Below are 23,086 nucleotides of genomic sequence, written 5' to 3' on the forward strand. Positions count from 1 at the left end.
AAACATTAACAGGACTGAAAATGCTGCACTCTTATCAATATAGTGACAGTGGTTCATCGATTACAGCAACGGGATCCAGCCACTCGCGTGAATTTTTATGAGTGGATGTTACAGTCTGTTGATGATGGTCCTGTTGTGGTTTAGTCAACTGTCCGAAGACAGGTCTGAACCTCACAAGTGATAGCAACGAGGCTCCACTCGTGAGGCAACCAAGTTAGGAGATAACGGGGTAGAGTGGGCAGTTCCTTTCCCCCCAATGGTACTGTTGATACATCTCAATAATTATGGAGGAAGGATGATTCCATATAAGCGGTTATGTCGATTCCAATGGGACACTGAAAATCCTGATTTAGTGTATGGAGTTCCCCTTCGCAATCAGACAGTGGATATGTGATACGGTATTACTGCGCACAGGGTAATTGGTCCCAACACGAAGGCCTACCATGGATCACCCATCTTCAGCATATTAGCCGAAATTTTCTTACAGAACATAGAAAAGACATATTCTAAACAAGGACAACAGCAAACACGCAGGCAACATCATTTACTGGCACAGATACGTAGACGACATACTAATACTGTACAAAGGAAACAAAAGAAGATTGAAAACTTACACAAACACACAAACAAAATACATCCAAAACTACATTAGAAACAGAAAACGTAAATCCATAAATTTCTTAGGGGTTTTTCACCAGACGGACTAGTCGAGCAAGTCATTCTTTTGTTTCCGAATTTTTAAAACATCAACAAAACAGAAACAATCGAACATACTGTACTCCAACCAGGAGAAAGTCTCAGGGGAATGTGACGTAGCAGGGTAATGCTATGAATGAATGTTGATGTCATAAGGTCACACACGTGGGTACACACATCTCCATTGGCTAACTCTCAAAGCACAAACGATAACACTGATACGCACATATTTATACTATCCTAGTTACACAATTAGATCACGGTTAATTTCCTGGTAAAAAATCCCTTAGTACAGGAAATAACATTTGCAGGAGAGCGCATGTTTTTTAAACTGACGTTATAACAGTAATATTATCTATCTACTTCGCGCCAATAGATGACGCAATAATAAGCACATTCCTTTCACGGTTAATCTCCTGGTTGGAGAACAGTGCTATTTCAACTAGAAGTACAGGTTTTGGTCTAGAAGTTGCCAGTTTCCACAGGAAATATACGTTGTAAAACATAATATTCAGTGAGGACGATTTGTTTATTCTTGCTTTTGGGTGGTTTATATTGCATTCTATTATATAAGAAAGAATCGTCGTAAACCAATATGTTGGGTGAGATCGCTTTTGGTTAGAAAATGGAACAAGAACAATTTTGAAACAGCTGATAAAAAGATATTGGATTGCATCGGGGAACTATGATCCTCGTTTCATAATTTCTTAAAAATCTTTAGTAGCGACTTTGAAAACCTAATGAATGTAATTTGCATAAGATTTGCAAAAAGAATACCAATAAATTATTGAAATGCTATTTCTGTTTGATATTCATTGCTACTGGAGATAGAGATTAAAGTCTATTGTATTTATTCCGAGTATCCATTTCTTTAATATAAAAAAATGTGCTTGAAGTATGGCAGTGATGTCAAAATCAAGCGCATTTTTCTGACCTTGACGTCGTGCGCAGGCATCAAGCGCTAGGTATGGAAGGAGGAAGGATTGTGTATAGGAATAAGGAGCCTGTTTGATTAAGAATACAGTGGTGTACAAACTTCAGACAGAACGTGAAATTTTATGTCGTTATTTTATATGGCTATTTGCTGTTTGATAGGCTATATCTATGTTGTCTGTAAAACAAAGTAGGCCTACTAATACCAGTTTCTTAATATTGTATTTAATGACATAATAAAGATTTGAGAAGGAATATTCACATAAATTTCATAGTAGTAAAACTATACTGTATTAATATCATCATCATTCATAAAGAAAGTGATATCCCAAGAAAGAGATTAAGTATGACATGGTAAGTTGGAATTGATATTGATGGTACCTTTAGCCTTATAAAAGTAATCATTAAAATAATCAAAACAATATTACAGTACAAAGCAAAGTTACCTAGGTATATGTTTCAACTGTACCTAATATTACATGACAACACTCTTATCACATTATGCTTTTAAGGTGATATTGGTGCGCAACTTCCTATTATCAGAATATTACATTATTTTCTCGAAATCTGCTGAAGCTATAGAGCTGACGTTTTTACAACACATGGGCACATATCTTTGTTTATGATGTAACAGTACTTCCTTCATTTATTTATTTTCTTACAAACATTTTCCATGCGAAAATTTAAAAAATGTTGAATACGTATCTTCAGTAATACATATTTACGATAGGGCCTATATTAGATTTACGAAAACATTGCTTCAGTACCTGTAAGGCTACTAAATAAACATACTTATCTGAAAAATGTAACCTTTCTGTAAAAATTTGAGAAAATACTGCTTTTGAATAAAAAGGAAACTCGTGAAAAATGAGCATTAAAATTGAAACTTAAATTCTTTTATTCACTTACTAGCCGTACCCGTGCGCTCCGCTGCACCTGTTAGAAATAAATATAAAGTAATTACATAATTAAAATAGGACGTTTGATCCAGGGAACAACTTTTACAACAGCGCAAGATAATCTGCTTCGCTCATTACCCAATTTTTTTTGCATTGCGTTTATTGCATATATATTTTATGTATTTTAACACGATTCAATTGAGCATAGTTAAAATTTGAATTATAAAATAATGGATTGCTAAGCTAACGTACTATTACTGCATACTAAATCAATACACTCTCGTTGTTCGTTAATTCTCTGAGATTAAAATGAGTGTACATAAATATTATTCTAAGAAATACAGAAAACGAATGTACAAAATAGCCTATCAAGTTTTCTGTGCATAAGAAGCTATTTTCATCTTACCTGTCCTCGATTTACTCAGACGTTACTGTAATAACATTAAGCATTATGTCCATTTAGAGAAACTACACTTTCCAATGGTGAAATAATAATTATTAATTATACAAATCGGTTAATTTAGCTTCTGATATTACTTCATACAAACACAGAAACATTCTCTGTAGGCTATGTTTAATAGCTTTCGATTGTTGATGTCCAAGGCCCCTGTTTCGATTGTTGTTGTCCTGGGCCCCTTATAGACGAAGTCATTTGTTCTTAATTCATTGCACCGTCTTAGATGGCGTTATTTTAATTTTAAAACTCATTTATCTCATTAAATATCAGTCCTATCAAAATTTTGTAAAGAATAAACCTTATCGGAAATAATTTTTAAAGAAACTTTTGTTATGTAACATTTTTCACAGAAATCAATAATAAGCGAGATATTTCGATTTATTTAATTCAGGCCCCCTTATAACCTCCCTTTTAAATAAAGTATTTTGAATGCCATATAGCCTAAAAATCTAAGTTACAACGAACTTAATTTATATTCCCATTTTCATCGAAATCCGTTCAGCCATTATCGCGTGAAAAGGTAACAAACATACAGACAGACATACAAACAAAAATTTCAAAAATGCGATTTTCGGTTTCAGGGTGGTTAATGATATATGTTAGGACCAATTATTTTTGGAAAATCGAAAATTACCAGAAAAATTTTGGCTACAGATTTATTATTAGTATAGATACTTCTCATACAAATCTAAAAATTAACATGGATACAGTTTTAATAAGTCCTCTTCCCTTTATCCATAGAATCAATGCTGGCCATCCTTGTATATAGCTCGGCCAAGGTGTATTATACTACCTCTCTCGTCTGTCTCTTTCCTTTCCGCTGTAAAGCGCTCAGGCTCTCCTGACCTCTAAAGCGCGTGCTTGCCCGTATGGGCATCAGTTGACATGACAAGTATGCAGTGCTCTATGCGAAAGTCGAATGGATTATACAGGGTACAGATTTTCAGAGTGAATAGCTATAGCTCACGTATATTTAACAAAAAAGTATAATATACCCTGTTGGTGGAAAGTTCATAGTTTTCTCAGAAAAAAAGTGTTTTCCCAAATGTTTAACAACCTCTTATTCGGTGACTATTGCGAGTAGGATCGTGATTTTTGTTCATATCGACAGAACATCTAATAAAGAATAATTTATCATTCCGACATATTTCAGTAGCGTGGACTGTTTTCGTGTAAATTTAATTTAAAAAACCATTAATTTCTTAGGTTCCTTATAGTTTCATTTTTAATATGATCTTGTGTTAATACTGTAGCTGTATGAATTCAATGTAGAGAACAATTTAACTCATACTCGAGAAATCGCACTTCAGGGATTGTGATATAAAAGAACACACATTGAGAATAGAGTCTAAGTGTTGGGGAAAAAAAAAATAAAGTGATCGGGTTGCTATACTTGAGATACAGGGCTGCCATAACAAGTTATTTAAATTGTTCAAGTTCGAGAGTTACGCTCTGTGAGTGAGTGAGTGAGTGAGTGAGTGAGTGAGTGAGTGAGTGAGTGAGTGAAGGAGTGAGGATTGCCATTTTTTATGTGGAGAAGATGCCAGTGATGTACAATACTCTTTGCCAGTAATGAAACTAAAATGTAGAAATCTCAGCAGTGAACTTTAATGTGGAGAAAGAATTATAAAAAATATTAGCTATTCTATTCAGCTATATATGCCATATTACTTGCTGCAGATGTGCCCAGTGCAACACCTGTCTTTTATTTCCGTCTGAAAAAGGCCTTGCCGAGAATATTTTGAAATTTGAAATTTAATGTCCTCATTCAAAGTTTAAACTTGTGAATGGTATTCAAAATAACACTACTTAAAACATTTACCTATTACTTTGTTAAACATTTCCAGTGCAATAACTTGCAGTAAAATATACACTCAAACGTACTCATAATGTACGAGTAATACGTGCTTAGCATATTTTAAAATATAATTTAGTGCCTATCTCATATGAATTCTGAAAACTTGATATTTGTATCGCAGTAAGGACATTCCTAGGTTAGTTAGTTAGCTATGCATTATAGTAGTTATTATGTAACGATACGGATGTAACTTTGTGGTATAGGTTGTCCCTGACGACCTAATTCCACGTTGTCTTACGTGGCATAGTCAGCATGCTGTCTGAACTCCTGTGGTAGAGAGATTATACATTTCTAGCTGTCTTAAGTTCATACACGTGGAACTAACGTTGCGTAATTTAGAAGGTCTGCGCAGTCGTAGGTGGACCTGTCTGCATTTCTCACCCTTTAGAACACATGGACATTTTACTCTTTCCGAAAACTTTAACCGTAAACCGGACGCACTTTATTGAGTTTGAGAGACGAGACGTCGAAGGAAGAGTTTCAACTTCTGCACAAATTAAAGTCTGTCCTAGTAGGTCACATCTTTATAATGTTCTTGTATCTGCTAATAGTGAACTGCTCTTGCTGCTGCTGCCGTCATATGAAACTTGATACTATCCTACCTTCACTAGATAAGTCGTAACTGGGAAGTTTATTTTATTCAATTTTTATCAACTTTGCGAAATTAAAACGTGTTTAGAGAGTTGTAGTTTTTGGTTTGTCATATTTGTTCCTGGCAGTCCATTAGTTAGTATTATTATTATTATTATTATTATTATTATTATTATTATTAAATATAGAGACGTTTTAGTAGGAAGATGTCCTTCCAACAGGTTACTAGCCTGGAGGAAGTAAGTCCAGTGGTGGGGTTGCCACCTATAGCCTCTGGACAGGCGTAGGAGTACAGGAAAAGAATCAGTCCGTAGCAAAATATGCATCAATAATAAGATCATCGAACAAGTCAAAAATTTTAGTTAGGCCTATCTCGGTTACCAAATTTCATATGAATAAGAAAAGGATTTGAATGAGAAAATTATTAAATTCAACAGAGCAATGGGGATAATTAATCAGATATTCAAACCGACCTTAGTACAAAAACACACGCGCACCAGAATTTATAAAACATTGGCCAGACCTATACTCTGTTTTGGTAGTGAAGCTTGGACGATTCGTAATATTGATTCACAAAGATTAATGGCGGCAGAAATGAGATTTATGCGTCGTACAGCAGGATACACGAGAATGGATCACATTAAAAATTTTGACATTATGAAAGAACTGCAGATTGAACCGATTACGGAATACCTACAGAAATACAGAGAAAACTGGAGATCATATGTCATCAGAATGCCTCGTTCTAGAATTCCACGCCAAATTTTAAATTACCATCCTGTGGGCAAGAGATCCTTGGGCAGACCGTTCAAGCGTTGGCAAGAGACCGGGCCACTAGGCATGATGCAAGGATGATAATGATGATGATTATTATTATTATTATTAAATATAGTAAACAAACTTCAATGAATAAATAATAGCTGAGTTCACTTCATTTTATTGCTAGGCAGTGCACACAACATGACATGTGTCAAGTATTATAAGTCTTTGTATTCATATGAGTTCTTCCATCTTTCAGTAATGGTAAGGGAGACCAGCTTTCCACCGATATAATTGAATCGGTCATTTGTAAAACCACATGAGTCACAGAAAATAAGTTTCGAGAAAAACAGAAAAAACTACCTGTAGTTATTGGATTTTCTGTTAGGTCTGTGAAAATATTTACAGGAGGACCATACATTAGTATGTCTGATTACAAAAGCATTGTATATTATTATCTAATTTCATATCACCTTAAAATATTTTTTAATTTCTTGGACTTATGTTGTTTTAACAAGTACCAATAATAACTCCAGTATCCTGACAAAATATGGAGTGTATTGTTTGTTGTAGTGTGAAATATATTATTATACAGTTTTCAATCAATTTATATTGTTATTTTTATTTCATATTGAAAATGATCCCTATCACTCATAACTTAAATTCAGAATATCATACCCAACTTAAAAAAAAGTTATTCGCGAGTAATTAATTTTCATACCAGTGTGTCACATGTTTAATGGCAATGTATGAGTACAGACATATCTTTAGTTCCCATTAGAAAATAACATAAATTGCATGTTATCCCTCCAAAAAAAGACGTTGTTTCTTGCGTTGGGATCTCTCTTCGTGGACTTTTTCTCTTTATAATGATGCACTTCTGCAAGTCTTGAAGGTGCACAGGTACACATCTTGTTCATTTTTGCTTTCAAATGACGTAGTTTTATTAAAAATGTGTATTCTATCTGGTACAGGTATTTTCATAGAACACTGTTGATTATTTTTTCTTCTACAGAACTCTTGGAACTACACTCACTTCCAATACCTTGACAAAGAAGTGCATAATAGCAAATGCGTCATGGCTGCTTCATGGCGTTAAGCGTTAAAGCCACATGAGTCTGGGACTGATGTGGTTTTGAAAGAACTCAATATTTTAAGATTTTATAGAATGCTTAGTAATGTTCGGACTCATGTTGTTTTGACTGAAAATAACGTGTCTATCCAAAGTGCTTCCTATAGTACTGGTAACTCATTTTTGTAAAAATTTGGACTCATGTGGTTTTACAAATCACTGATTCAATTATAGCGTCGTTGGAATTGGCGATGGCTAGATGGTGTTTGGCAACATGAGACCGAAAATTCGCCATGTGGTTACCTGACATTGTCACTACTGTTGGGAAAATCTCGGAAAGAACCGAAGCAGATAATCAGCCCATGCGGGCGTCAAACACACACCCGAGCTAGGCAAACGCGCTTACCGTCTGAGCTAGACCAACGTAAGTCTTTGTGAAGCGGATTTGAGAAATTGAAATTTTTAGTCACTTTGAGTGACATTTTAACAGTCGACGTAACTTTTCATCAATCCTACTTTTATCCCGCTAATGTTCCACGTCATTACAATATGTTTTGTACACTATTTCAACTTCTACTTCTGGTAGAGATATATTGTAGTGATTGACACTCAATTAATACAATGTCACTGAACTGTAATCCCAAATTTAACCACGGATGTTTTCCCTATTGTTACAGTTTCTTGTATTAGCGGAGGCTCGGTGATTTGCCGAATACACACCCGGAGAATGCTTCCATATTTTTGCCTAATGTTAGAATGTCTAAGAAATGTAGGATAGCGTTTGATTGCATGTACATTTGTAACAGAACCCGACTGAGAGACATCTAGGACGTGCTCTACCGATGATTGGAATGGAACAGAATTTTGGAGAAGGGGGGCACTCTGACCCAGCACTGCGACCTTTTTTTATGATTTATTGCTCAAACCCTGGTCCCTAAACCAGCCTCCTCCGTGCGTCTCCAGCTGGCGTTCGGGGAATGCTATAGGATGATGACGAAATGGAGAAATATTGACAGTGATGTAGATTCCTAATATGGGGAAACGGAAGTACTCCGAGAAAACCTCAACTGCGACCTTCAATGAAAAATCCCAGACCCGAACGGGATTCGAACACAGACCGCCTGCGTGACGGGCTGCAAGTCTGACCACTCGGCTACCGCAGGGGACTTCCACTAATGAAATTGAGTAGAAAAAATTGTAGGAGGTCTGTGGATATAGAGGGAAAAATTGGATCGGTGTCTGATAGAGTTCCCGGGTAGCTCAGTTGGTAGAGCGTTGGTACGTTAAACCAAAGGTCTCGGGTTCGATGCCTGGCCCCGGAACAATTTTTCCTTCGAAATTATTCAAATCAACTTTACAGGGAGTTATACCTGAAAGCTTGATTTGCATAATACACGTCACTGTTCGTTAACAGAAAACCACAATTTAAGTCACACAGAGTTAGTGTGCACTCAAGGTTGGTTGCTTGACGGTTGTCAGCCCACTTTGAGGGCTGTGGATATAGAGGGAGAAATTGGATCGGTGTCTGGTAGAGTTCCCGGGTAGCTCAGTTGGTAGAGCGTTGGTACGTTAAACCAAAGGTCCCGGGTTCGATGCCTGGCCCCGGAACAATTTTTCCCTCGAAATTATTCAAATCAACTTTACAGGGAGTTATACCTGAAAGCTTGATTTGCATTGTAGGAAGCAGTATCATAGATTTTCGGGCAATAACAGACGAGGACTTCTGCCGACTCGGCGAGTGTTTCTTCCTACGCACTCCTAAATTCAATACAGCTACGTCATAAACTGTTTGAGTTTCTATGCGGTATTGTATGATTTACTATTTTAAAATACGATCAATGTGTAATATGGTTATTTATCAGCATTACATTTACTGTTCTTTTATGCTTGCATTGTTGGCCGTTCGTAAAGAAGAATAAGCATGTATGCATTCTTTCAAATTGTAAGCAATCCCACGGAAACATGATTTTAGCAGAGCTACATATCAATTTTGAATTTTGCTTAAGCTATATTGTAATGGCCACCTCACTGCACGTAGATGCAGCAAATATTATTCAGAGTTTGTACGTTGTCTCAACTTTATCTGTCGTCTTGAAGTACGTTAATTCTCAAAGCAATTCAGGTATAATTGTCTTCGAAGTATTAAAATTTGTAATAATTTTTCAGTCTGAGGCTTAAATCTGTATACAGTATTTAAATACTGTGACACAGATATTTATTGGTTACAAAGGTCTATTATGTCATTTCTTTCGACATTCTACTTTATATCATATGGAAATTCAGTTAAAAATTCATTCATTGAACCCATTGTTCCAGAATCAAATCATACCATACTTACCCTTAGCGGAGGTTTCAATACATATAAGGAATTTAGTTACACTTACTTTCCAACATGGAGCAGAGGGACAAGTGGTAAGTTCATCGCCTTAGACGCTACCTAGTGTGCAATTAAGGTATTACTTGGGCGCGAGGGAGGAGAAATTTTGTCCGGAGGCTCTAATTAAGCTTGAAGATCTTTAATGTGCCGGAAAATTGTGACATGACATAGAGCTTAATGTTCCTGCGGAGGACTTACGTTTGCGCTTCGTATTTTTGCGTCCTGAAAAACCCATCGACCCCAGCTGGGTTTGAACTCCCAATCCTTGGATCTAGAGGAGAAAGCTTTATCTCTACACCACTGGGGGTGACCAGTGAAATTAAATTACAATAAATCTTAAATGAGTTAACCGGCATGATTTCTGTTGGACATAACACAGCACAATACATTTTTCTTTATGAAGTTGCATGTCTGATTTTAACTGGGTTTCCACTATAGATTTTAATTAGAAAAGTATGTACTAAAGAATTACTTCAAAATTCACCGTTAATAGTCCTACATCTTTGTGGATAAACAGCGTACACTGGTCCATTCTTCTTCTGTCGAAAGGTTATGAGGATTGTGGGAAGATGGGATCTGAAATATTCCATAATGGCGATTCCTTGAAATAAAAGATAATATCCATAAAGTAAAAACAGCGGACTGTCACTAGTGTCTAGATCAAAATGTTCACAAATTTCTTAAAACACAAAGTGCTCAAGTTTTTAGCTATTGATTCAAATGACCCAGATTCGGTTTTCAGCAAGACAGTCTCTCTTCCAGGGACTGAATGTTTGTTCGTTTTCTTGTGTTTATGTCCCGTTGTTGTTTTAAGATAAGCAGTAATTTTACACCATAGTGACTACATGATTAGAGGTCCTTATGGCTGTCGGTTGTAATATTCCAAATCCTTGTAAAAGTATGGACTGAATGAGCCTAAGGGCCAATTCTTGAAGATATACAAGTCATCCTGGAGGTGATGATGATAAAAAGTGAGAAAGGCGAAAAAAATATGGTTTGTAATATACTCGTGTGTGTGTGTGTATACAGTATATGATATGGTATGAAATGATATGATATATGGCATGACATGACATGACATGACATGATATATGAAATATGATATATTATATGATATGATGTGATATATGATATGATATGATATGATATATGATATGATATATGATATGATATGATATGATATATGATATGATATGATATGATATATGATATGATATATGATATGATATGATATATGATATGATGTGATGTGATGTGATGTGATATGATATGATATATGATATGATATGATATGATATATGATATGATATGATATGATATGATATATGATATGATATGATATATGATATGATATGATATGATATATGATATGATATATGATATGATATGATATATGATATGATATATGATATGACATGATATGATATGATATGATATATGATATGATATGATATATGATATGATATGATATGATATGATATGATATGATATGATATGATATGATATGATTTGGATTTTGATTTGGATTTTGATTTGGATTTTGATTTGGATTTTGATTTGGATTTTGATTTTGATTTTGATTTTGATTTTGATTTTGATTTCGATTTGGATTTCGATTTCGATTTTGATTTTGATTCACTCTACGCACAAATAGCTCAATCCACAAAATTGAATATTGAGTTTATTACTTTAAAGAGCTTCTCATATTGTTCTGTTCAAAGTGTAAAGCGGTCTAATCATCATTTCCAGTTTTCCATGAAATTTCAGCACAATTTTCGTTTTGTGTATCGCATTTCCGCACTGTTGAAGAAGAGGTAAAGCGGAAATACGAGTATAATTTTGTAGGGTGGGCCATTTTTGCGCTGAGTGCCTCAAATAATAAGATATAATATAATATTAGTATGATATGTGATAATATGATATTATATGACATGTTATATCATCATTTACAGAGAAGTATTAGGCCTAGCGACCTGTTACTATCTCTAGCTATTTGTACGAATTTTTTGGTTATATGATGAGAACAGTTTGGTTATTATATTTGTGTTCACTCTTTCTACCTCTCTATGTTGTTTCCAATGACTTCTGTAGTTACGGGTGTAAATACTCTAGGATGGGTTCAACTTTCAATTCGTCCAGTATGTCGTCATTTTTGCGGTGATCCAGCAGTGTCCATCCTGCTATCGTCTTCATAGACATCATTTCGGTTGTTGATATGAATGAAATAAATGTAATTTAATTACCTTTTGTACAGTATTATAATGTAATAGTGTGTTATAGAATGCATTTCAGTAGGATAGCTTACAACAAAATGTAACATTGAATTAAGATACAACTCTCTGGATATTTGTCCGTTGTCTTGTATTTATCTCTCTTTGTCTTAAGCGACTAAAGCAGTAACCTTACATCACACTAGTCACATGGGTAGTGCGTCATAACCGTCACAAAATTGAGGATTGAATTAGCATCAAGAGTCAGTTCTGGAAGATGCATAATGGTGCAAGTGATAATGAGGTTGATGGTAATGCGGAGTAAATGGTCTAAAATTAGGATGAGAAAAGACATGCTGTAATTGAGTGTAATGTGCATATAGTTTATAGATATAATAGAATATTATGGAATTCATAATAAATTACGATGAAATATTACTAGGAATATTTGACTCGATAGCATCTTTGATAAAATTCCAGACTACCTGGAATCGATTCCTATCAGAAAAGTGATTTATCCCCATCTCACATATACAGTATGTTTGTCCTATGAGTTGTATTTGTATGTTGTATTAAATGGTGGTCTTCCGCGCTATTCTGGTCACATAACTAAGAAGACGTGTATGACCGTGTATGACTATTGATGGAAGGTAGAATGTAGATTAAAAAAAAATTCGTTGGGTGTCACTGGTCTCCAAAATTTTTGGCCCCTTGTGTGCCCTACATGCGATGATTGGTGAAGATATACATGTGGCCCGGGTGGCGTTCGTGAATCCGACTCTGACTGATGACCATCCTGCCCCGGCCCATGATATAACCAGGTCCTATTCGCACACGAAGAACGTGATAAGCACCACTTGCCCGGAGTCCCAAACCCTTCCGATATCAACATCGGAAACCCGTACTACTCCCAAGACCACCCCAGCCTACTTTTACTAGGCTATTGCGGTTGATAGATGAAATGAGCGTTGGTGTAATGCTGGATGGAAGTGGGGGTACTCTGAGAGAAATCCTCTGCAACGTCTTTATCCGCTACAAATTCCATCACGGCCTGGCCGGGAATCGAAACCGTCCTCATTATGGAAGAGCAGCAAGCGAACACTTGAGCCACAAACGCGGCTTAACGTGGGGTAATAACAACAAAACTTCTTCCCTTAAGACAGGGCTTGCCGAGCTACTTTTGTTCGGCCCATTTACTAACTTGAAAAAAAAATTAAAAGTCAATAAAAGAATAAAAAGAAAATTAATTTATTGACGAACTTCGATCGATGAAATCAAATCAGAGGCCCAGATTGTTAAACAAATTGCTCGTATATTGCGGTAACAATTATGTTGCTACAATAAAGGCTGCTGGTTGCAAGCATTCAGCCGCCAGGTAACCGTAGGTTGTCCAGCACAAGCGCGAAGTGTGGCAACAGAGAAACCAGAGATTGCACCGCTGTAAGCTGACAACAGCAACTTTTTTCGGTACACGCGTACACATATTAGAGCAGTGGAAATGTGAAGTGGTAAATATTATCCAGTTAATAGTATTAGCACTCTGAGTTAATCCATAAGCATTTACTAGTAGTTCTTACAGCGTAACTTTAATTATGGCAGGGAAAGAAGAAAAAAAGAGAAAATGGACAGTGAATGTTCTGTGTTTAAACAACTATGGAGTTGGAACTATTTTATGATTCAAACTGGAAATAAAGTAATTATGCCTGATTTGTAACGAATCAGTTGCTGTCTTTAAAGAATGTAACATTCGCAGGCATTACGAAATCAAACATTTTTCAAAATTTTCACAATTTACGAGGAAGTTACGGGATGATATATTTGAAGCAATGAAGCGTGGACTATCATCTTAACAGAATATTTTGAAGAAACAGAGATCAGACAATGAAGCAGCAACAGTGGCTAGTTTCGCATGAACTGGCGAAAAGGGCAAAATCTTTTAGTGATGGTGAATTTATTAAATCGTGCATGATAATGGCGGCAAAGAAGATTTGTCCTGAGAAATACATTTATTTAAGGAAATTACCCTTTCATTAGCCTACATACAGTTGCAGAGTGGAAGATATTGTCAAAAACATAACTTGCCAGTTGAATGAAAAAAGGAAACAGTTTGAAAGTTTAGGTTTTAGATCAGTAAACACAAAATTTGAATAGGCTTTGTTTATTAGACTTAATTTAAACTTACAGTATGTGATTTGGCCCGCGATTCTTTCTCGGATGGTTAATGTGGCTCTTGTTATGAAAAGTTTGGCAAGTCCTGCCTTAAGAGAACATAGGACATTATATCGCTAATAGTTACGAAGAAACATAATTGCTCTAAGTGGGATTCGAAACCACGACCTCGACCTGGTCGTTGTGTATATATACGTATATGACATAGCAGTTCTTTATCCGTAAATTTTACGTGGCTTTGATGTTTTTCTCTTGATATGTGATCATATTGTGGTTTATAGTTTAATTGAAATGAACTATTTGGCATTTCAAACAACTTGCTTGTCTTCGCATGTTATTGTCCGCAAGACTAAGCCCCTGCAGGATATATAGTGTAAATAGTCTTGTTTTATATGCATTATACCGCTGACTGGATTTCTAATCTTACTTGAAACAATGCAGTAGAAGATGTTATCAAATAAATGGGTATACGAAATTTGCAAGCTAATAGGAGTCTGCATTTTAAGGAGAGGAAGAGACTGGGAGTCCTGTACCACTTGTACGCCGCACCGTCTTGCTCTACAGAGTTCGAGTATATGACGTCAGTAAACCTTGCTGCATATTCATTGTCAGCTGAGGTTTTCATGTTTGCTCTAGATATATGTTAATGCAGTTTTGTGTTCACTTGTCAACGCTGGTGATGGCAAGCACGTGAATTGAAAATGAGAGTAACTTCACAACAATCGTTTGCCTACTTGTTCTGCGCTAAAATTACTACAATCTAGTAATTCAAGAATCTAATAAACTTGAACACATACACGCACGCACTCACGTACATAGATACATACATGCATGCATACATACATACATACATACATACATACATACATACATACATACATGCATACGGGCGTTTGCCTGGCGGTCTGAAGTTGCGCTCGGGCGCGGGTTCGATCCCCGCTTGGGCTGATTCAATTCAATTCAATTTATTTGGCCATTAGACATACAGTTTTAGGCTTCGTCAGAATACATTGGAAAAACATATTAATACATTTAAAAAACACTAATAACAGAAACAGTAAAATTTAAGTAATACAATGAAAACATGAAATAATCTGAAACTTTTAAATTGAAGAAAACTAACTAAATTTCAATTAAACTTATTTATTAAAATACAATTTCATACAAATTTGTGTTGAAAAACTCAGCAACAGAATAAAAAGGATTATTTAATAACCAATTGTAAAATCTAGTTTTGAAACTATTGATTGGTAATTTATAATATTGACTTGGGAGCTTATTATATAATTTCATCCCCATGATTAAAAAGTTCGTGTTGCTCTTGTGTAATCTACAATATGGAATATTAATTTGTTCACTATTTCTAATTTCATGATCATGTATATTGGCCACTAATAAGTAATTGTCGATATTTTGTCGAGTGTAAAGTACTAGATCATATATACCGGTATATACAAATTTATGATTGTTAAAATCCGTGATTGTCTGAAAAGTGGCCGACAATGTTCCAGATAGTTTGATTTACATATAATTCTAATGGCCTTCTTTTGTAAAATCAAGACACTTCCAATTTTGGTTCCATTTCCCCAGAAAATTAGGGCATATCGAATTATCGACTGAAAGAAAGAAAAGTAGGCACAACTTAAATAATTTTGAGAAACGCAAGTAGTTAATTTCTTTAGCAAATATAAAACTCTTGATAGCTTTGTGCATATGTATTCGATGTGCTATTGATTGGGTTTTTTCCGAGGTTTTCCTCAACCATAAGGTGAATGTCAGGTAATCTTTGGCGAATCCCCGACCTCATCTCGCCAAATACCATCTCGCTATCACCAATCTCATCGACGCTAAATAACCTAGTAGTTGATACAGCGTCGTTAAATAACCAACTGAAAATAAATACATACATACATTACATCCACACGTACTAATATAATTTGTACTTACATGAGTTGTGAATTCTCTATCGAATATAAGAAGCTGGTTATTTCTTAGCATAATAAGTACAATAGAATATAAATGTTGGTTTCACGGTTTTAAATATTTTTAACGTTTTCCTCCACAGTATCAACTTCGTGTGCTGCATACCGCTCAGTTGTGTTTACGACCACTATGAAGAGTTTCATGTAGCCCTATAGAGTGTAGATACTGTCCGTCCGAGTGGTTATGTCGTATACCTGTTTCCCCCACCCGTTTCTGCTGGCCCCTCTGTAAAGGCTAGTGGCTGTTAGACTTTAATCTGAAAATATTTTCTGTACGGAATTGGAAGTCTACGTAATATTGAGACCCACAAAGTAGTTAAAAGGTAAATTATATTTAATATCAGTCGTTATAATTAGGCTGTTTTAACCACAGACTTCCTGATACATACATTAGTACTCATTAATTATGGTAAATATTTAGAAATAGAAATATGTTGAAAATTGTTACAAAAGTGTGAATTTATTCAGAATATAAAATTTATTTTTGACACACCGGAATTTCTTCTCTCATACAAGGAGTATGGCGACCTGGTTGTGTTCTCCAGCGTTCTCTCGTTGAGCTAAGGAAATTGCCTCAAAAAAAAAAATATATATATATATATATATATATATATATTTTTTTTTTTGAGAAATTACGTGATTAAATTCCTGAATGAAATTTAAAATGGAAGTTTCGAAAGTGTGGTAGCAAAGTTACAGAATCTGGAGTTCAATTTCAACCTTGCTTTCATAATTTAACCCATATTTCCAAAGTCGGAACATAGATGTCCCCTGACGGAGATTTCCATACCTACAAAAATTTTAGTTAGGCCTACACTTATTTGCCGACTGTGGTCAGAGGGGCAAGTGATAAGCTCATCGCTTCAAACACCACTTAGTATGCAACTAAGATATTACTAAAACGAGAGAGAAAGAGGATAATTTAGTCCAGAGGCTATAATTTGAGCTTGGAAATCTTTAATGTGCCGGAAAATTTCGACACGGAACATACGGCTTAAAGTCACTTCCGGAGGATTTGCCCTCCGAATTTTTGCGTCCTGATCCCAGCCGGATTTGAACCCCTATCAGGAAAATAAAAAGGAGATAAAGGTTAGTTATTTACGAATTTTATGAGTGAATATGCTGCAACTCCGCATTCGTGGTCCAAACATTTTTGGAACTCGCTGTACTCGTTCGGAAATGGTAGCAATCTTCTGACGGACATTTAATTTAATTTCTTCTAGGGTTTGTGGGTTTGTCTTCTGTACATCTTTTAATTTACCCCAGAGATTAAAGTCGCAGTGGGTTAGATCTGGAGACGGAGAGTGCCACAAATTTCTACTAATAATTCTGTCCTAGTTGAACACACTCTTAATTTCTACCATCGAAACTTTGGCTGTGTGAGCTATAGTACATTCCTGTTGAAAAATGGTAAAATCACGCAAATTGAAGAATATGTTAGAATTTTTCGGATCGAAATTTGATTTAATCCACCAATAGATCCAATAACAACTGATTTTTGAGTATGATTTAAAGAAGATTATTGTCTTATGGACTTTAAGACATTTGGGTTTAATAATACGTATTTTGTCTATAGCTGTTTCTGTTTTGTGAGTTTCAGCTGGTGTCTCGTAAAAATTAGTCCTATCTTTCTTTCGCCGCTCATGACGCACCACACAGCAATTTCCTCACTGTGAAGAATATTAGGTTCTCCAGAGCACCAATAACGATTAATTTGTGAGTTCATATGTTCATGGAGGTGGAGAACAAGTGTTCTCCGAGAGAAATATTCAGTGTGGTTCTTTTTCTCCGTTTTGTACGTTATTCAGAATGTACTCACAGAATGTGCGCTACGTATAGGATTACCTAGTTGAAGTTCATATGCCACAGTTATTTTATGCGACTTTAATTTTAACAGTTTTGTAACTCTTTATACAGAGGAACAAAAAAAGTCCTGTTTGTTAAAATCGCCGAACGGATGTCTCAGGAAAATGTTCCAAACGATTATGAGCTGTTCCAAGCTTTCGGTGATTAGCTCTACCATCTTCTTCAGGGATTGAAGAAGATGGCAGAGCTAGTCAGTTCCCAAACTATGATTAATGTTGAATAATTCTTCTCGGGTTCTCAGCCAGGTGTGTTGGAATGTTGCTTCCAACTCGCCTGGCTGAGAACCCGACAAGAATTATTCCATATCCAACGCCATGAAAATCTGAAGTGCAGATGATTAATGTTATCTAATATTGCTTTAGAGAGAACACTTCTTAATCTGAACACTTCTTATAGTCTAAAATTGCCATAAAGAACGAAAACTACCTTCACCCCTACTGTGCAAATGCGAATTGGACTCGCCTGCATTTTGTATTGCGGTTTTCACTGGTGTTCATGCTAAAGTAGTAGCTACAGAATTGGAACTGGTTTTCAGAGGTGCAGCGGCATGCCACTACTCGTAGGAATGGCGAAAATCGAAAAAATCGAAAGAGAATTGGGAGGAAAAATTTAAAAGGTACGCAAAACGCGTCCTTGCAAGGGGTTGGGGGCTGTACAAAACTAAATATGTGAGCTCCAAGCCTGTTGGCCACTAGTCTCACTCCGGGTTACGCTGCTCCACTGAAGGAACTCTAGAAAATTTTGAAGGGGAAGCCGAAATTGGACGTAACCTCTTAGGTACCACATACGCGAGGGGGACTGAGATTTGATCAAGTGATCACGGAACGGGAAGAGGAAGAGCTGGCTGATGTTTGCCGTTAGGATGGCAAGACGCTGTCATCTGTTGTTCGATGACAAAGCATGTGAAGGCCGTCGGAAAAAGCGCCGTGAAATCTAAATCTGCAATTTGAGAGGTCCCTGTCCTTTCAAGTTGCGACTAATTGAGTGACCTCGTATATTTAATAGACAATTTATATGTTCTGAACTAGGGCATACGTCGTTTATAATAAAGGGGAATATATATGGGGAAGGGCATATTGGTCCGTGGCCCATTTCTTATAGGGCTCATCCCGACATTTGTCTTACGCTTGAGGAAAACCACGGAATACCTTGGGCTGGATGAGTTGCCTCATATAAGAGACTAGCCAATTTGGCTATTATGTAGGAGGTGATTGTTGTCATGAGCCTTGTTGAATCGTCTCAATTTCGAGACCAGCCATTTGGCTATATGATGGCTCAATTACGAAGAGGGGGGAGGGGTGTAATTGGTAATTAATTTAGAGTTAATTATGGAGATTCGTGGGGCTATGAGTGCAGGTCCGTGGCCCATTTCTTTTAGGGCTCATCCCGACATTTGTCTTAGCGCTTTAGGAAAACCACGGAAAAACCTTAGGTAGGATGAGTTGTCTCAATATCAGAGACTAGCCAGTTGGCTCTTAGGTTGAATGGCCAGATATGAGCGGGTTGGGGTTAGCACGAGCTTCCGCATACAGGTTCCTAGCCAGTCGAGCAATGAACTCGTCTATGGTTGGCAACTCTAGTTCATCATGGAACTTTCTTCTCGAGGCGACTCGGGGGAGATGGGTAATGAGTCGAATCACCTGGTTTTGGATAACTTGGAGTTTACGGAGATGGGACACTGCCGCAAACCCCCATGCGGGTGCGGCATAGGTAATGACAGAGCGAATGAGGGCCTTATACATGGTAAGTCCTACCCTCAGGTTGTCAGGAGTTAAGGCCGCCAGAATGGGATAGTGTCTAACTATCAGCCCGTTGGCCTTACGAAGAAGGGATTGGATGTGATCTCGGAAGGTGAGATGAGAGTCCATAATGATCCCTAAATATTTAATTTGGTTCATCCACGGCATTTCTCGTCCGAAAAGTGTGGGTGGTGGTGGTATGTCTTCGAGCCTCGCTCTTAGTGAAAAGAGTATGGCCTGACATTTGTCTACATTGACCTTGATTCTCCAGTCGTGGAACCACGGCTGGAGGTGATCTAAGATCGACTGCAATCTACGGGACGCTAATCTATAGGTTTTGCCCATCGCCAAGAGGGCAGTGTCGTCTGCATAGATATACAGATGACTACTTCTGCCGTGGATATAGCGAAACGGGAGGTCATTAATGAATATATTGAAAAGTATGGGCCCGATAATGGAACCCTGTAGGAATGGTTACCTGTGTGTCTGTTTTATACAACTTACTACCATAGCATTGGGAGAGGGATGAAGTACTGGTTGTAAACAAACTCCAAAACATGTCGGGATTAATGGAATATATTGTACAATCTGGAACTTTTATACCTGGAATTTTTCTTCAAATAAGCTTTGAACTTGACCCGACTGTGTTAACATACATGAACAGTAAATCAATACCTGTTGTATAAGTTAAAAAAAAAAAATAAAATAAAAAAAACATACTTTGTCAAAGTCTTACATTAAATGCTTAGTATGTCATTTTCGTTGCAATCCACTTTACATACTAATGCCACAGAAAGTATTTACACATTTTGGTTATGTGAGTATATTCATTTAGTGTGAGTTTAATAAAATCCATCTCATATTTAAATATTAATAGAGACGAAGCAAATACTGAAGGAGAAATGAGAACATTAGTATTTCTCATTAAATTATTTGTGTTATACGGTGTTTGATATTGAGGAAATTGTCATCGTTTTATTTATTTATTTTTTTTTTTTTTTGGCAAGTAAGTTAAAACTCATTACATGCCATAGCTATTTTTTAAAGTATAAACTGATGAAATGTATATATACTATTCTAGTCGAGTGTTCTATGCTTTGGTTGGAAAAAAATGGCTTTTGAACCGTTTGCAGTCGTTAAGATATTAGGCTCCAGTACATGTCACTGCTATTTTAATATAGTGAATGATTATTCAAGAATTATTTTATATATTTAATCTTCTTCTTCATGGTAGGCCAACGGCCCGTTCCGCTCTCAGAATTCGTCTTCCCATCGTCTTCTAGGACGTCCCACATCTCTGTGGCATTGTGGCTGGTATGATAATGCTTGTTTAGTTAGGTTAGAAGAATCCATTCTTAAAATATGTTCATGCCATTTTTGTTTGTAACTTTGTATTTTTTCGTTTAAATTAAAAATTTTGAGTTCTTGTCTTATTGTTTCACTAGGAATATGGTCTTTTAGAGTACATCCTGAAACGTATCTGAAGAACTTCATCTCTGAAGTTTCTAATAATCTTCTGTATGATCTATTCATGGCTCAATTTTCTGATCCATATGTCACGATGGGAACTGCCATTACTTTATAAAACTTTAGTTTTGTGTCTTTTGTTGTTTTTGTTTGTAATGTTCTTTTAATCGTTCCACACATGCTTTGAAATTTATAATTTTTTTCTTTTATATCATTTTCCCAATTATAAGATATGGGACATGCTAAATATATTATATATATATATATATTATAGATTATATCATTATATTATAGATTATATAATTAATATTGCATTAAATGCATAGCGTGTCATTTTTTCTGTGACTCATGAACATCACACACTGTGAGCTTAATAAATGTCCTCCTCGTAGTTCGATATTAGCTACGACGAAACAGGTTTTGTTGGAGAAGTGAGTATTGCCCATTGAATTCTTTGTATTATACAGTTGTTGACGTGTTTATTGAGGAAACCATCATCGTTTCGTTTTTCTTATCTCTACAAATAGAACTTGTTATATTTCAGAGCTAGTCGTTTAAAAAACTCGAACCTCATAATTTACACAGTAGTGAAATATTTTATGCTTTGGTTGTCACAAGAAATGTAATTTTGAACCGTATGCAGTCGTTAAGAGTTGTCGCTCCGGTACGTGTCAACATAGTAAGGGATTAATGTAAGTATTTATCTATTTTATTTACCTATATTTTATTTAAAACGTTTTTAGTTCAGAATGTATGTCAGTATGCCTCTACCCAAGTGTATACCTGATGCCTATGCTCCTCTTAACGCAGGTTTCTAAATGGAATTTTAAACTTATTTGTAATAGTTAGGGATGTGATTTTTTGGTACTGACGATAAACGCGAGATGTGTTAAAAATTTAATTTTATCCATACGAAATGCAAATCTCTTAATGAAAGTCCAAAATTAATTGAAATATATCCGCAAATTTTCGCGAAATTTATAGAAATCCACGAAATTACTTCGTAATCACGATATTTTCAACAAAAAACACGTTTTTATGGGGAATTTGCACGAAAAATGACTCTTTCTTCCAAATAAAACATGAAAATTTTCTTCGTTATAAAATATACATGAACATTATTTCTACATAATTGATCGTTCAGCATTACATGCGTGTGACATGTGGTAACGCTGTACGCATCGTTTCAGGGATTACTTTCAGGAAGCGGCGCAATCAGACAACGATCATTTCTCTTTCCCACAACAGCTGCCTTCGTGAGATCAGGAGATAGTGTCGTTAACTCCTCACAATCGAATTAAATTGAGTTATGAATTTAATTAATGATGAAAACAGTTTTCTGTTAGTTTCAAAGCCCTTCTTTCAATATTAATAAAAAAAACGTAACTATGTTCTTCAGGGTGCGAAATATACACGAAATTCCTTACTTTTTTTTCACGAAATGTCACCGAAATTAAAACAATTTAATCACCAAAATCAGGATAACATAAACACCATAAAATTACACCTCTAGTTTTATTAGCATAGTAGTACAAGTTTTAAATGATGACATTTTATTTTGAACATATTTTTATGGATATAAATAACTTGACATTCGTTTAACTTTTATTCTGAATTTGAACTTTGATCTAAGAAAAAATCACAAATGTGTAACAATTTACATCTTCATTATGGCTTCTAGTGAAAAATAAAGTGAAGCGGGTTCAAATCTGTCTGAAGGGGATATATTTTTAGCGACAATGTACAGTACATATAAAGGTATTGAATATAAAATGTTGTGCCCATTTCTCGTCTGCGAGAATTCTACAGAGCTGCTTTTCTTTATTTTATCTCCGTGCCTAATTTAATCAACAAGAATACGCACTGCAGTTGAAGTATAATTAAAATAATATATGTGAAGAATTAATATACAGCTTTGACAGAGGAAATGTGAATGATCTGAAAACAAAAGGAAATAAAAGCAACATCTGTACTTGAAGTCCTATTAAATATTTATACAATGGAAAAATAG

General features: G+C 35.7%; 1 protein-coding gene across 5 annotated transcripts in view; it reads left to right on the forward strand.

Annotated features, from left to right (window-relative positions):
• Tpst (tyrosylprotein sulfotransferase) overlaps nt 1-23,086 on the forward strand; it is a 1,264,187-nt gene that overhangs the window by 311,701 nt on the left and 929,400 nt on the right. The window contains exon 1 of one of the 5 annotated variants that reach the window (XM_069813116.1): nt 21,693-21,767. The exons of the other annotated variants lie outside the window; for them this stretch is intronic. The gene's annotated coding sequence lies outside the window, so the exon portion shown is untranslated. Of the gene's footprint in view, nt 1-21,692; nt 21,768-23,086 lie in introns of those variants that run through there. 5 annotated transcript variants of the gene reach the window in all.

Source organism: Periplaneta americana, chromosome 16 (assembly GCF_040183065.1).
Source record: "Periplaneta americana isolate PAMFEO1 chromosome 16, P.americana_PAMFEO1_priV1, whole genome shotgun sequence".
In the NCBI taxonomy this organism is placed as follows: domain Eukaryota; kingdom Metazoa; phylum Arthropoda; class Insecta; order Blattodea; family Blattidae; genus Periplaneta; species Periplaneta americana.